The sequence below is a fragment of the Thalassophryne amazonica genome, chromosome 4 (assembly GCF_902500255.1).
Source record: "Thalassophryne amazonica chromosome 4, fThaAma1.1, whole genome shotgun sequence".
Lineage (NCBI taxonomy): Eukaryota > Metazoa > Chordata > Actinopteri > Batrachoidiformes > Batrachoididae > Thalassophryne > Thalassophryne amazonica.
In genome coordinates this window covers 15274138-15288628 of record NC_047106.1, presented here as the reverse complement: position 1 = coordinate 15288628, position 14491 = coordinate 15274138, and the positions used below count along the sequence as shown (strand labels likewise).

The window sequence follows — 14491 nt, the reverse complement described above, 5'->3', positions numbered from 1 at the left end:
CTTATTATACAGAAAACAAATTCACCCGAACGTGCTGACAGCTGCAGCTGCTAAATGCTTTAACATTGAGAATGCCATAGACATGTTAACGCGTTAGCATCGGTCCGGTTTTTAAGTTATAAAATACATCTATCAACTGTTTCAGAACACCATAACAGGTCGGTTTAACATAAAAAAGGTAAATAATACTCACAGACGTATGGTCTTTAGGGTTTTAGCGGGGGAAAATTAAGATAAAGTGAAAGAAAAAAATGAATCAACAAAGCAATAGACTGAAGCACTACTTCGATCTGCGAATCACTGCTTCAATTGGTTCAAGGTTCAAAGCAAAGCCGCGCTGCAGAAAAGTTGATTACAGACCCGCTGCAGGGTCTGTAATCAATGTAGAGAAATGATCATTTTCCTGACAAACACCCCCAAAAACAACGGCCACTCTGAAGGACCGATAACAGAATCGTTAAGCAAAAAGGTTATTGATGTCGGTGGATCTAATAATTTCTTAACGATACCCGAAAGGAACCGGTTCTCGATACCCATCCCTAGTTACTAATGAGTACCCACAATCACTCAGTGTAACTACACCTGTATCATTAGACAGAATGCAAAAGACTCCCAGACTCCATTCTAGTGCAGCGATATCAGTACCAAACACCTGTGTCCTGTGACCTCATGACTCCATAAACTCTTCCTAGAGGTCTCTCAATCTCAAAAGCTGAGGATCTACAGACAAGAATGTGGCAGCTGGAATGGAGTCAGGTCCGTAAGTATCTGGGCAGAGAGAGGGTTTTTTGTTTGTTTGTTTTGTGACAAATTTAATGCAATACACCACCATGATGGACAAAAAATTAATCAAGATGTGCTTCTACTGTAGACTTTAGCTTTAATTTAAGAAGTTTAGCAAAAGCATATGAAAAAAATTGGAATTTCAAACAATTTTATGCAATTCCTCCATTTTCAAAGGCCATAAGTAACTGGATGAACTAAATATAAGAATTCCAACCCCAATTCCAATGAAGTTGGGACGTTGTGTAAAATGTAAATAAAAACAGAATACAATGATTTGCAAATCCTCTTCAACCTGTATTCAATTGCATACACCACAAAGACAATATATTTAATGTTCAAACTGATAAACTTTATTGTTTTTGTGCAAATATTTGCTCATTTTGAAATGGATGCCTGCAACACGTTTCAAAAAAGCTGGGACAGTGGCATGTTTACCACTGTGTTACATCACCTTTCCTTCTAACAACACTCAATAAGCATTTGGGACCTGAGGACACTAATTGTTGAAGCTTTGTAGGTGTAATTCTTTCCTAGTCTTGCTTGATGTACAACTTCATTTGTTCAACAGTCTGGGATCTCCACTGTCATATTTTGCGCTTCATAATGCATCACACATTTTCAATAGGCGACAGGTCTGGACTGCAGGCAGGCCAGTCTAGTACCTGCACTCTTTTACTACGAAGCCATGCTGTTGTAACACAAGACGTTGCTTTGATGGCAGCTTGTGTTGCTCCAAAACATGAATGTACCTTTCAGCTTTGATGGTGTCATCATAGATGTGTAAGTTGCCCATGCCATGGGCACTAACACACCCCCATACCATCACAGATGCTGGCTTTTGAACTTTGTGCTGGTAACAATCTGGATGGTCTTTTTCCTCTTTTGTACGGAGGACACAACGTCCATGATTTCCAAAAACAATTTGAAATGTGGACTCATCAGAACACAGCCCACTTTTCCACTTTGCATCTGTGCATTTGAAATGAGCTCGGGCCCAGAGAAGGCAACAGTGTTTCTGGATGTTGTTGATGTATGACTTTCACTTTCGCTTTGCATGGTAGACTTTTAACTTGTAGATGTAGCGACGAACTGTGTTAACTGACAATGGTTTTCTGAAGTGTTCCTGAGCCCATGCAGTAAGATCCTTTACACAATGATGTTGGTTTATAATGCAGAGCTGCCTCAGGGATCAAAGGTCATGGGTATTCAATGTTGATTTTCAGCCTTGCCGCTTACGTGTAGAAAGTTCTCTAGATTCTCTGAATCTTCTTATTATAATATGGACTGTAGATGATGGAATCCCTAAATTCTTTGCAACTGAATGTTGAGAAACATTGTTCTTAAACTGTTGGACTATTTTTTCCAAACAGCTGTTCACAAAGTAGTGATCCTCACCCCATCTTTGCTTGTGAATGGCTGAGCCTTTTGGGGATGCTGCTTTTATACCCAATCATGACACTCACCTGTTTCCAAACAGGTGGTCTTTGATCATTCATCAACTTTCCCAGTCTTCTGTTGCCCCGTTCCAACTTTTTTGAAATGTAGTGCAGGCATCCATTTCAAAATGAGCAAATATTTGCACAAAAACAATAAAGTTTATCAGTTTGAACATTAAATAGCTTGTCTTTGTGGTTGTATTTAATTGAATATAAGTCAAGAGGGATTTGCAAATCATTGTACTCTGTTATTTACATTTTACACAACGCCCCAACTTAATGGAATTGGGGTTGTAGTCTTAATACCAATCATGAATTGTACAGCCAGTCTTCTTTAAAGATATCAGGGGATAGATGCATGAATATAATCTGGAATAGTAGTATTCCAGATTTTCCACTCTTATTATTGCCCCCTTCCTGAATTGCCACCTTATTGTGGTGGAGGGTGGACTTTTTTCTGGTTCCGGAGCACAGCGGTGTTCTGCTGTATCTGTTAGCTGTTTGAACTGAGCTGTTTGAGTTCTTTGAATTAACAGTCTTTTTCAAGACTTTTTTACTTTTTTTTACTTTTTCACCGTGCTCCAACGCCTAAAGAAGACCTCTAACGGTCGAAGCATCGCGACGGAGCTCTTTTATCAGCTAACCTTCATCAGCGTTGGCAAGCTAACTAGCTTGCTAACGCTTTCGTTTTTATTTTTATTTTATTTTTTAGCACTGTGGTCGTGCTGCTCCACAGCCTGCCTAGTGGGATTTTTATTTTATTTTAGCACTGTTGTCCGTGCGTTACCTGTGCTGCTCCACAGCCTGTTTCAGTGGATTTTATTATTGTATTTTTTGGCGCTGTTGTCGTGCGTTTGCCTGTGCTGCTCCACAGCCTGTCAGTGGATTTTTATATTATTTTTTAGCACTGTTGTCGTGTGTTAGCTGTGCTGCTCCACAGCCTGTCCAGTGGATTTTTATTTTATTTTTAGCACTGTTGTCGTGTGTTACCTGTGCTGCTCCACAGCCTGTTCAGGTGGATTTTTATTTTATTTTTAGCACTGTTGTCGTGCGTTACCTGTGCTGTTCCACAGCCTGTCCAGTGGATTTTTTATTTTATTTTTTACCACTGTTGTCGTGTGTTACCTGTGGCTGCTCCACAGCCTGTTCAGTGGATTTTGTTTTGTTTTTTGGCACTGTTGTCGTGTGTTACCTGTGCTGCTCCACAGCCTGTCTAGTGGATTTTATATTTTATTTTTTACCACCGTTTGTCGTGTGTTACCTGTGCTGCTCCGCAGCCCTGTCCCAGTGGATTTTTATTTATTATTATTTTTTTTTTTTTTTTTTAGCACTGTTGTCGTGCGTTACCTGTGCTGCTCCACAGCCTGTCCAGTGGATTTTATTTTATTTTTTACCACTGTTGTCGTGCGTTACCTGTGGCTGCTCCACAGCCTGTCCAGTGGATTTGATTTTTATTTTATTTTTTTGGGCGCTGTTGTCGTGCGTTACCTGTGCTGCTCCACAGCCTGTCCAGTGGATTTTTTATTTAGCGCTGTTGTCGTTGCGTACCTGTGCTGCTCCACAGCCTGTCCAGTGGATTTTTATTTAGCGCTGTTGTCGTTGCGTTACCTGTGCTGCTCCACAGCCTGTCTAGTGGATTTTATTTTTGTTTTTAGCACTGTTGTCGTGCGTTGCCTGTGCTGCTCCACAGCCTGTCCAGTGGATTTTTATTTTTTTTTTATTTTATTTTTTAGCACTGTTGTTGTGCGTTACCTGTGCTGCTCCACAGCCTGTCCAGTGGATTTTATTTTGTTTTAGCACTGTTGTGTGCGTTACCTGTTGCTGCTCAACAGCCTGTCTAGTGGATTTGTTTATTTGTTTTAGCACTGTTGTCGGTGCGTTACCTGTGCTGCTCCACAGCCTGTCTAGTGGATTTTTATTTTGTTGTTAGCACTGTTGTTGTGCGTTACCTGTGCTGCTCCACAGCCTGTCTAGTGGATTTCTATTTTGTTTTAGCACTGTTGTCGTGCGTTACCTGTGCTGCTCCACAGGCCTGCTAGTGGATTTTTTTTTGTTTTAGCACTGTTGTCGTGCGTTGCCTGTGCTGCTCCACAGCCTGTCCAGAGAATTTTTATTTTATTTTATTTTATTTTTTAGCACTGTTGTTGTGCGTTACCTGTGCTGCTCCACAGCCTGTCCAGTGATTTTATTTTTATTTTATTTTTTAGCACTGTTGTTGTGCGTTACCTGTGCTGCTCCACAGCCTGTCTAGTGGATTTTATTTTATTTTAGCACTGTTGTCGTGCGTTGCCTGTGCTGCTCCACAGCCTGTCCAGTGGATTTTATTTTATTTTATTTTTTAGCACTGTTGTTGTGCGTTACCTGTGCTGCTCCACAGCCTGTCTAGTGGATTTTTATTTTGTTTTAGCACTGTTGTTGTGCGTTACCTGTGCTGCTCCACAGCCTGTCTAGTGGATTTTTATTTTGTTTTAGCACTGTTGTTGTGCGTTACCTGTGCTGCTCCACAGCCTGTCTAGTGGATTTCTATTTTGTTTTAGCACTGTTGTCCGTGCGTTACCTGTGCTGCTCCACAGCCTGTCTAGTGGATTTTTTTTGTTTTAGCACTGTTGTTCGTGCGTTGCCTGTGCTGCTCCACAGCCTGTCCAGATGAATTTTTATTTTTATTTTATTTTATTTTTTAGCACTGTTGTTGTGCGTTACCTGTGCTGCTCCACAGCCTGTCCAGTGGATTTTTATTTTATTTTATTTTATTTTTTAGCACTGTTTGTTTGTGCGTTACCTGTGCTGCTCCAACAGCCTGTCTAGTGGATTTTATTTTATTTAGCACTGTTGTCGTGCGTTGCCCTGTGCTGCTCCACAGCCTGGTCCAGTGGATTTTGATTTGATTTTATTTTTTTTGGCACTGTTGTCGTGTGTTACCTGTGCTGCTCCACAGCCTTGTCTAGTGGATTTTTATTTATTTTTTACCACTGTTGTCGTGTGGTTACCTGTGCTGCTCCGCAGCCTGTCCAGTGGATTTTTATTTTATTATTTTATTTTATTTATTTATTTATTTTTATTTTTTTAGCGCTGTTGTCGTGCGTTACCTGTGCTGCTCCACAGCCTGTCCAGTGGATTTTTATTTATTTTTTAGCACTGTTGTCGTGCGTTACCTGTGCTGCTCCACAGCCTGTCCAGTGGATTTTTATTTTATTTTTTACCACTGTTGTTGTGCGTTACCTGTGCTGCTCCACAGCCTGTCCAGTGGATTTTGATTTTTATTTTATTTTTTTTGGCGCTGTTGTCGTGCGTTACCTGTGCTGCTCCACAGCCTGTCCAGTGGATTTTTATTTAGCGCTGTTGTCGTGCGTTACCTGTGCTGCTCCACAGCCTGTCTAGTGTCGGATTCCCTGTTTGGGAATCCGCTAGCTTAGCGTAGCTACTAGCTCTTAGCCGTTTTAGCATGGCGGCTTCTCCTGTCTCTCCCGTACTTTTCTGCTCTGGGTGTGAAATGTTTAGTCATTCCTCGGCCTCTTTTAGCAGTAACGGTACATGTAATAAGTGCAGCTTATTCGTAGCTTTGGAGGCCAGGCTGGGCGAATTGGAGGCTCGGCTCCGCACCGTGGAAAATTCTACAGCTAGCCAGGCCCCTGTAGTCGGTGCGGACCAAGGTAGCTTAGCCGCCGTTAGTTCCCCCCTGGCAGACCCCGTGCAGTCGGGAAGGCAGGCTGACTGGGTGACTGTGAGGAGGAAGCGTAGCCCTAAACAGAAGCCCCGTGTACACCGTCAACCCGTTCACATCTCTAACCGTTTTTCCCCACTCAACGATACACTCGCCGAGGATCAAACTCTGGTTATTGGCGACTCTGTTTTGAGAAATGTGAAGTTAGCGACACCAGCAACCATTGGTCAATTGTCTTCCGGGGGCCAGAGCAGGCGACATCGAAGGACATTTGAAATTGCTGGCTAAGGCTAAGCGTAAATTTGGTAAGATTGTAATTCACGTCGGCAGTAATGACACTCGGTTACGCCAATCGGAGGTCACTAAAATTAACATTGAATCGGTGTGTAACTTTGCAAAAACAATGTCGGACTCTGTTGTTTTCTCTGGGCCCCTCCCCAATCAGACCGGGGAGTGACATGTTTAGCCGCATGTTCTCCTTGAATTGCTGGCTGTCTGAGTGGTGTCCAAAAAAATGAGGTGGGCTTCATTGATAATTGGCAAAGCTTCTGGGGAAAACCTGGTCTTGTTAGGAGAGACGGCATCCATCCCACTTTAGAGGGAGCAGCTCTCATTTCTAGAAATCTGGCCAATTTTTTGGGATCCTCCAAACTGTGACTGTCTAGCGTTGGGACCAGGAGGCAGAGCTGTGGTCTTATACACCTCTCTGCAGCTTCTCTCCCCCTGCCATCCCCCTATTACCCCATCCCCGTAGAGACGGTGCCTGCTCCCAGACCACCAATAACTAGCAAAATCTATTTAAGCAATAAAAATTCAAAAAGAAAAATAATATAGCACCTTCAATTGCACCACAGACTAAAACAGTTAAATGTGGTCTATTAACATTAGGTCTCTTTCTTCTAAGTCCCTGTTGGTAAATGATATAATAATTGATCAACGTATTGATTTATTCTGCCTAACAGAAACTTGGTTACAGCAGGATGAATATGTTAGTTTAAATGAGTCAACACCCCCGAGTCACACTAACTGTCAGAATGCTCGTAGAATCGGGCCGGGGCGGAGGATTAGCAGCAATCTTCCATTCCAGCTTATTAATTAATCAAAAACCTAGACAGAGCTTTAATTCATTTGAAAGCTTGTCTCTTAGTCTTGTCCATCCAAATTGGAAGTCCCAAAAACCAGTTTTATTTGTTATTATCTATCGTCCACCTGGTCGTTACTGTGAGTTTCTCTGTGAATTTTCAGACCTTTTGTCTGACTTAGTGCTTAGCTCAGATAAGATAATTATAGTGGGCGATTTTAACATCCACACAGATGCTGAGAATGACAGCCTCAACACTGCATTTAATCTATTATTAGACTCTATCGGCTTTGCTCAAAAGTAAATGAGTCCACCCACCACTTTAATCATATTTTAGATCTTGTTCTGACTTATGGTATGGAAATAGAAGACTTAACAGTATTCCCTGAAAACTCCCTTTTGTCTGATCATTTTTTAATAACATTTACATTTACCCTGATGGACTACCCTGCAGTGGGGAATAAGTTTCATTACACTAGAAGTCTTTCAGAAAGCGCTGTAACTAGGTTTAAGGATATGATTCCTTCTTTATGTTCTCTAATGTCATATACCAACACAGAGCAGAGTAGCTACCTAAACTCTGTAAGGGAGTTAGAGTATCTTGTCAATAGTTTTACAATCCTCATTGAAGACAACTTTGGATGCTGTAGCTCCTCTGAAAAAGAGAGCTTTAAATCAGAAGTGTCTGACTCCGTGGTATAACTCACAAACTCGTAGCTTAAAGCAGATAACCCGTAAGTTGGAGAGGAAATGGCGTCTCACTAATTTAGAAGATCTTCACTTAGCCTGGAAAAAGAGTTTGTTGCTCTATAAGAAAGCCCTTCGTGAAGCTAGGACATCTTTCTACTCATCACTAATTGAAGAAAATAAGAACAACCCCAGGTTTCTTTTCAGCACTGTAGCCAGGCTGACAAAGAGTCAGAGCTCTATTGAGCTGAGTATTCCATTAACTTTAACTAGTAATGACTTCATGACTTTCTTTGCTAACAAAATTTTGACTATTAGAGAAAAAATTACTCATAACCATCCCAAAGGTGTATCGTTATCTTTGGCTGCTTTCAGTGATGCCGGTATTTGGTTAGACTCTTTCTCTCCGATTGTTCTGTCTGAGTTATTTTCATTAGTTACTTCATCCAAACCATCAACATGCTTATTAGACCCCATTCCTGCCAGGCTGCTCAAGGAAGTCCTACCATTATTTAATGCTTCAATCTTAAATATGATCAATCTATCTTTGTTAGTTGGTTATGTACCACAGGCCTTTAAGGTGGCAGTAATTAAACCATTACTTAAAAAGCCATCACTTGACCCAGCTATCTTAGCTAATTATAGGCCAATCTCCAACCTTCCTTTTCTCTCAAAGATTCTTGAGAGGGTAGTTGTAAAACAGCTAACTGATCACCTGCAGAGGAATGGTCTATTTGAAGAGTTTCAGTCAGGTTTTAGAATTCATCATAGTACAGAAACAGCATTAGTGAAGGTTACAAATGATCTTCTTATGGCTTCGGACAGTGGACTTATCTCTGTGCTTGTTCTGTTGGACCTCAGTGCTGCTTTTGATACTGTTGACCATAAAATTTTATTACAGAGATTAGAGCATGTCATAGGTATTAAAGGCATTGCGCTGCGGTGGTTTGAATCATATTTGTCTAATAGATTACAGTTTGTTCATGTAAATGGGGAATCTTCTTCACAGACTAAAGTTAATTATGGAGTTCCACAAGGTTCTGTGCTAGGACCAATTTTATTCACTTTATACATGCTTCCCTTGGGCAGTATTATTAGACGGTATTGCTTAAATTTTCATTGTTACGCAGATGATACCCAGCTTTATCTATCCATGAAGCCAGAGGATACGCACCAATTAGCTAAACTGCAGGATTGTCTTACAGACATAAAGACATGGATGACCTCTAATTTCCTGCTTTTAAACTCAGATAAAACTGAAGTTATTGTACTTGGCCCCACAAATCTTAGAAGCATGGTGTCTAACCAGATCGTTACTCTGGATGGCATTTCCCTGATCTCTAGTAATACTGTGAGAAATCTTGGAGTTTATTTTTGATCAGGATATGTCATTCAAAGCGCATATTAAACAAATATGTAGGACTGCCTTTTTGCATTTACGCAATATCTCTAAAATCAGAAAGGTCTTGTCTCAGAGTGATGCTGAAAAACTAATTCATGCATTTGTTTCCTCTAGGCTGGACTATTGTAATTCATTATTATCAGGTTGTCCTAAAAGTTCCCTAAAAAGCCTTCAGTTGGTTCAGAATGCTGCAGCTAGAGTACTGACGGGGACTAGCAGGAGAGAGCATATCTCACCCGTGTTGGCCTCCCTTCATTGGCTTCCTGTTAATGCTAGAATAGAATTTAAAATTCTTCTTCTTACTTATAAGGTTTTGAATAATCAGGTCCCATCTTATCTTAGGGACCTCGTAGTACCATATTACTCCATTAGAGCGCTTCGCTCTCAGACTGCGGGCTTACTTGTAGTTCCTAGGGTTTGTAAGAGTAGAATGGGAGGCAGAGCCTTCAGCTTTCAGGCTCCTCTCCTGTGGAACCAGCTCCCAATTCAGATCAGGGAGACAGATACCCTCTCTACTTTTAAGATTAGGCTTAAAACTTTCCTTTTCGCTAAGGCTTATAGTTAGGGCTGGATCGGGTGACCCTGGACCATCCCTTGGTTATGTTGCTTTAGACGTAGACTGTGTTTCATAATTATTGTATGGCCTTGCCTTGCAATGTGGAGCGCCTTGGGGCAACTGTTTGTTGTGATTTGGCGCTATACAAGAAAAAAGTTGATTGATTGATTGAATATTTACATGTCATTGAAAAGGTCTTGGAATTCATTTATATCAATCGCTAAGAAATGAAAACAGTATGGTAGTGAATGATAAATCTGTCTGGAGTATGCAGTTCTCAAAAACTGAGTCACCTGTGCAGGATGTAAAAACGTTGAAGGAGTTCTAGGCTTCATGTATATGTTACTGGAGAAGATGGAGATAGTGCAACATTTGCTTGCTGCATCACCAGTCACATCTTCACAGTCGAGTGGAGCACAGAAGGATTTTAATACAAGAAAACAGATCACATCTTGACTCACGTCTCGTGTTCCATCTGGCAAACTGTAGCTAAAAGAAACTCTTCTCTGTGCTATCGTAAAGTGGAAGAGAACCACACTGTTTGTATTTAATATAAAGATATACCACAGATCCCTGGACCTTTTCCCACTTTCAGCCATTTCACCACCATTGCAATCTCACTGAAATTTTGTAGCTTGCAACAGAACTCTGGCACAAAAATGTCCAACATCTTGGTCGGACAGTCAGCCTTATAAAACTGCTCAGACCAGCCGATGAAACACAGTAGTACAGCAGAGTTATCGGACAGGATGGTGCCATCATTTCCCCAAACTGCAACTGGACGAGGTGCAGCTTTGAATGGATGAAGTGCATCAATTCGCAGATCCCTCTAACAAATGCCATCACAGCCCAATTTCTCAGCCGCTTCCACAACCCACAATTTTCACCGAGCCATGCATTACGACTCCTCTGGACGACATTCAGAGGGCTCTCACACCCCCCCCTGTGAACACTGGTGTCTCTACTGCAATCCCTGGCCACATTCAGGGTCTTGTCTCCAACAAACTCCCACATTCCATTTGGGTTATTTGTTGTGTCTGTGTTTGCAAGTCCTCCATCCAGATTGCATGCACCAAGATTTATAGTGCGACTTCCCACTATAAATATAAACACACGCTAAACCCAGACATGTCCTAATTTAAAGCTTGAGCAGGTGTACACCCACTACAAGCTCTTCAACATTTATTGTTTTTAAACAGTAGTACATCTGTTACTGCCTTATACAACACAATAATTTTCCTCCATCCTCATGCAGTGCCCCCCCATTTTCACTTATTGTTATCTGCCGACACTGCAGACTTTGTGTAGGTGGATATTCAGAATATTATTTTTACCATGATACAATAAAGAAAAAGTCAAAAAAAGCCAGAAAAAAAGCTGAGTTTAAGCAAGAGTAGCAGCCAAAGTGTAGGCTGCTTTGAATTCCTTGTGATTAAAAAAAAGTATAAACATTACTTCTAACTATAATCTTTTGGCTGAAACATTACAATTTAATATTCAATATTCACATGCTCTGTTCTCCATATACATCTAGAGTTGAATCAGGACCTTATGCACAAAGCAAATCATGTGACAAGATTATCATAGACATATTATGTGGCAGGGCCACCCCAAATCTGCTCCTGTGGGGCACCTGCCCTGCATGTTTTTCACTCTGCCAGCGCCACTCACAGTTAATTAACTCTGACAGATGTGCTCAGCCAATGAGGAGCTGGTAAACAGCAGAATAATAAATAATCAGGTGTGAGTAGAGCAGGTCGACATGAAAACATCCAGAGCAGGTGGAGCACAAGAGCAAAACAAAGTTGCTTTCTTGTGCTGTTTTGGTGCATCAAAAAGTTAACTGCATTTTAATGAGATTATCCTGATGATATACCACTTTAATTTGAAAACTTACAAGATGAGAAGATGAACACTGATTGTTTTTGAGATATCTTGTCATCAGCCTGAAGGGGATGAATCATCCATCTATCCATTCACTCACTGCATTTTACATGACATGTCGGCTCTCGCCAACTCCAACAAAAATCAGCACCATATCACCAGTTTAGTGGGTTCTTACTATAATGACAACCAGTAATTCTGCCAAATTTCGAAGAAATCAGTAATTACGGCTTCATTGATCTTAAAAAGAAAACTGCTGAACAGAAGCAAAAAAAAACAAAAAACCTCATTAATAATGGGGAATGAGTGAGTAAATCAACTAAAGAATATATATAAAAAAAAAACTGTTTCACATTTAAATGAAGCATTAATTAAATCAGTGTATGTGCCCACACATCCAAACTGGGTCACATCTCGACTGTGATCAACTTCACATCGTTAAATCCAAATGACTGCACAGCGATTAACAGCTGTACTTTTGTTCCCATTTGTCATAATAACCCAAACGAATGTTATTTCTGTTGTCACAGTGTTTCCAGATGAACTGCAGCTGTTCAGACGATTATGACAATGACAGACAAACATCAAGATGAACAAACACAACAAGGCAAATAATTAGCAGCCATTTCCTTGGGCACTGTGTGTCATTTCCTTCGCCGATAAGGAAAACCATAAAGAAGAATAAAAGCCATCCGGTTTCTCTTGATTGATCTTTAATTTTCATTTGCTGATCTTTCTCTTCCTGCAGTGACTCAGTGAGGCTGCTAATCATTCCTTTGGATAAGGAGACGGCCACAGATAACCCAGTGCACTGCAGACTACCATGCAAAACACGCTGCCACCGTAACGCAGCCATGCATCATATGACGGGTGTCATGTGACCTGTCGCGGTGCTGCACGTCAACAGGGCGGCACAGTGCAGCGTGAGCGCTGCCTGTTTGTCGAAGAAGCCCCATGTTTTTGCAGTTCCTGTGCCACAGAGCCAATCGTCACATTTCACGAGCGTGCCAGGAAAATTATTCTGAGTAGTTTCGTACCTCTGTGACGGATCTCCTCGTCCTTTATAACGATTTTATTATGTCCATTATGTCCATTTTAAGACTATGCCTTGTCACTGATGGCGGGAAATGAGGGAGCTGCTTTGTGTAATCTGGGGCAGACAGTGGACAGCTGTCAAACAGAGCGTGTGTTCAGTGTGCCGTGCTGCGTGACACACAGTGGTAGCATGTTTTGCACCAAAAGTGATATTCCAACCAAACCTCATCTTTTGAGTATCAAACACTCCCTGCAGTAGGTTTGACAGCTTTCAGGCTGATATACCATATGTCCAGTAAGGTGGATTATAAGAGTTGGAACGAATCCTGCAGCCAGCCCTGCTGGTCTGTGAGTTTGTCTGTTCATCTCCTTCTCTGACTGGTTTCGGATTTGGACAGTTTATGTATTTCTACCTGGGGAGTGTCACGAATGAGATTCTCTGTTAATATTATGTTAATTTCACTTTGCATAAAGCAGTTACAGCCACGAAGCTCATTTCAGCACATGCAAAGGTTCCCAGCATGCCTTGTGCCAGAACATCAGCGTTAATGCGCCCAGCTTTGTGCGCTTACATGATGGCCATTGTTAACTTTAAGTTTATGTGCACCAGTGGCTGAAGGCGATTGGTGGATTCATGGGCATAGCATAGCTGATGAGCTGTGCTGGAGCTCTGCTGGTCCTAATAAAGTGATATTTGTTTTCTGCCTGAATGCCTCACTGGATGATCTATAATGCTATTTTTATAAAGTGCACAGTGCAAGTGCATATAGGGGATGTGCAACTCCACTTCAGAGTGTAAAGTACAGTGAAGGCTGCAAAGGGAATGGATTTAGTCACACGTGTGTTTTGGGTGCAACATGATTTAAACCAATCAGACTGCTGTCCCATTGACGAGCCGAGGTGTGCTGGAACCTGGCAGATTACTATTTTGGCAAGACGCAAAAGCAAGAATCTTTCTGAAAAATTAAGGGATCTGCAGAGAGCAGCTACCAAAGCTCCCTGAGGTGAAGCAGGAGAGCAGCTGAGGTGAAGCAGGAAAGGTTGTGTATATTTCTATTAGTGTTCACCTTTATTTCACATTAATAGTTCTTTTCCATTTACTTATTTGTGTATACAAGCAGTGTGTGTGTGTGTGTGTGTGTGTACGTGCACATGCATTCTGCTGCACCCAGTTGCTCAGAGCTGCCACCAGTGAGATGTCTCCTGACATAACTCCAGTTGTACATAAAGAAGCATGTGTTTACCTCCTGGTGTTTCTAAGTGGTCTCCCAGTGGAGTACTAAACAGGACCTACTTAAATTCTGAGAACTGATGCAATCAGTTGTTGCATAGAGTGGCTTGGCGACTCATTGCTCAATTTTAGACCAGGTTTTTCTTGGTATACGTATGGTGCAATCGCTTTCTTCCACATGATAGTGGCAGTATTGTGCCTGATCACGCCTTAGCTTAAGACCATCATGCCTACAGGTGCACTCACTATTCAAATAATGTGGGCACTGGGCATGAAAATAACAACGGTGTTGGTTGGAAACTAACAATAACACTTGTGTTGCGCTGCACACTGTTTCGCACCGGGTGGAAGATATAGGACAGTATAAAGTAGTGCATCACAGTTTGCCACTTTCTGCTACTTACACTTTATCCAGCAGCCAGATGTTGCATGTATGACTTCATCCAAGGGCACACAAGACTGTGCTACTTAAAATTCATATGCTATTACCTATGTTTTACTAATAAGACTATATATTAATGGACAGAAAACCCAGAAAATTAACTTTCCTGGAAATGAACAATTTCAAAAATTGTTTTTGTAGCTTAAAAGTGGATAATTATCTTTTAGGGGGGTTGTTTTTGTTTGTTTATTTTCCATGCATAACCTTTTAGTTTCTTAATCATTTGTGTCTTCTATGTGTTCTATTTAGACAGGTTTTCCTCCGGTAAGTACACACATACTGACCATCAG

General features: G+C 41.3%; 1 protein-coding gene across 1 annotated transcript in view; it reads right to left on the bottom strand.

Annotated features, from left to right (window-relative positions):
- ncam1b (neural cell adhesion molecule 1b) overlaps positions 1-14491 on the bottom strand; it is a 396526-nt gene that overhangs the window by 71976 nt on the left and 310059 nt on the right. The window lies entirely within an intron of this gene.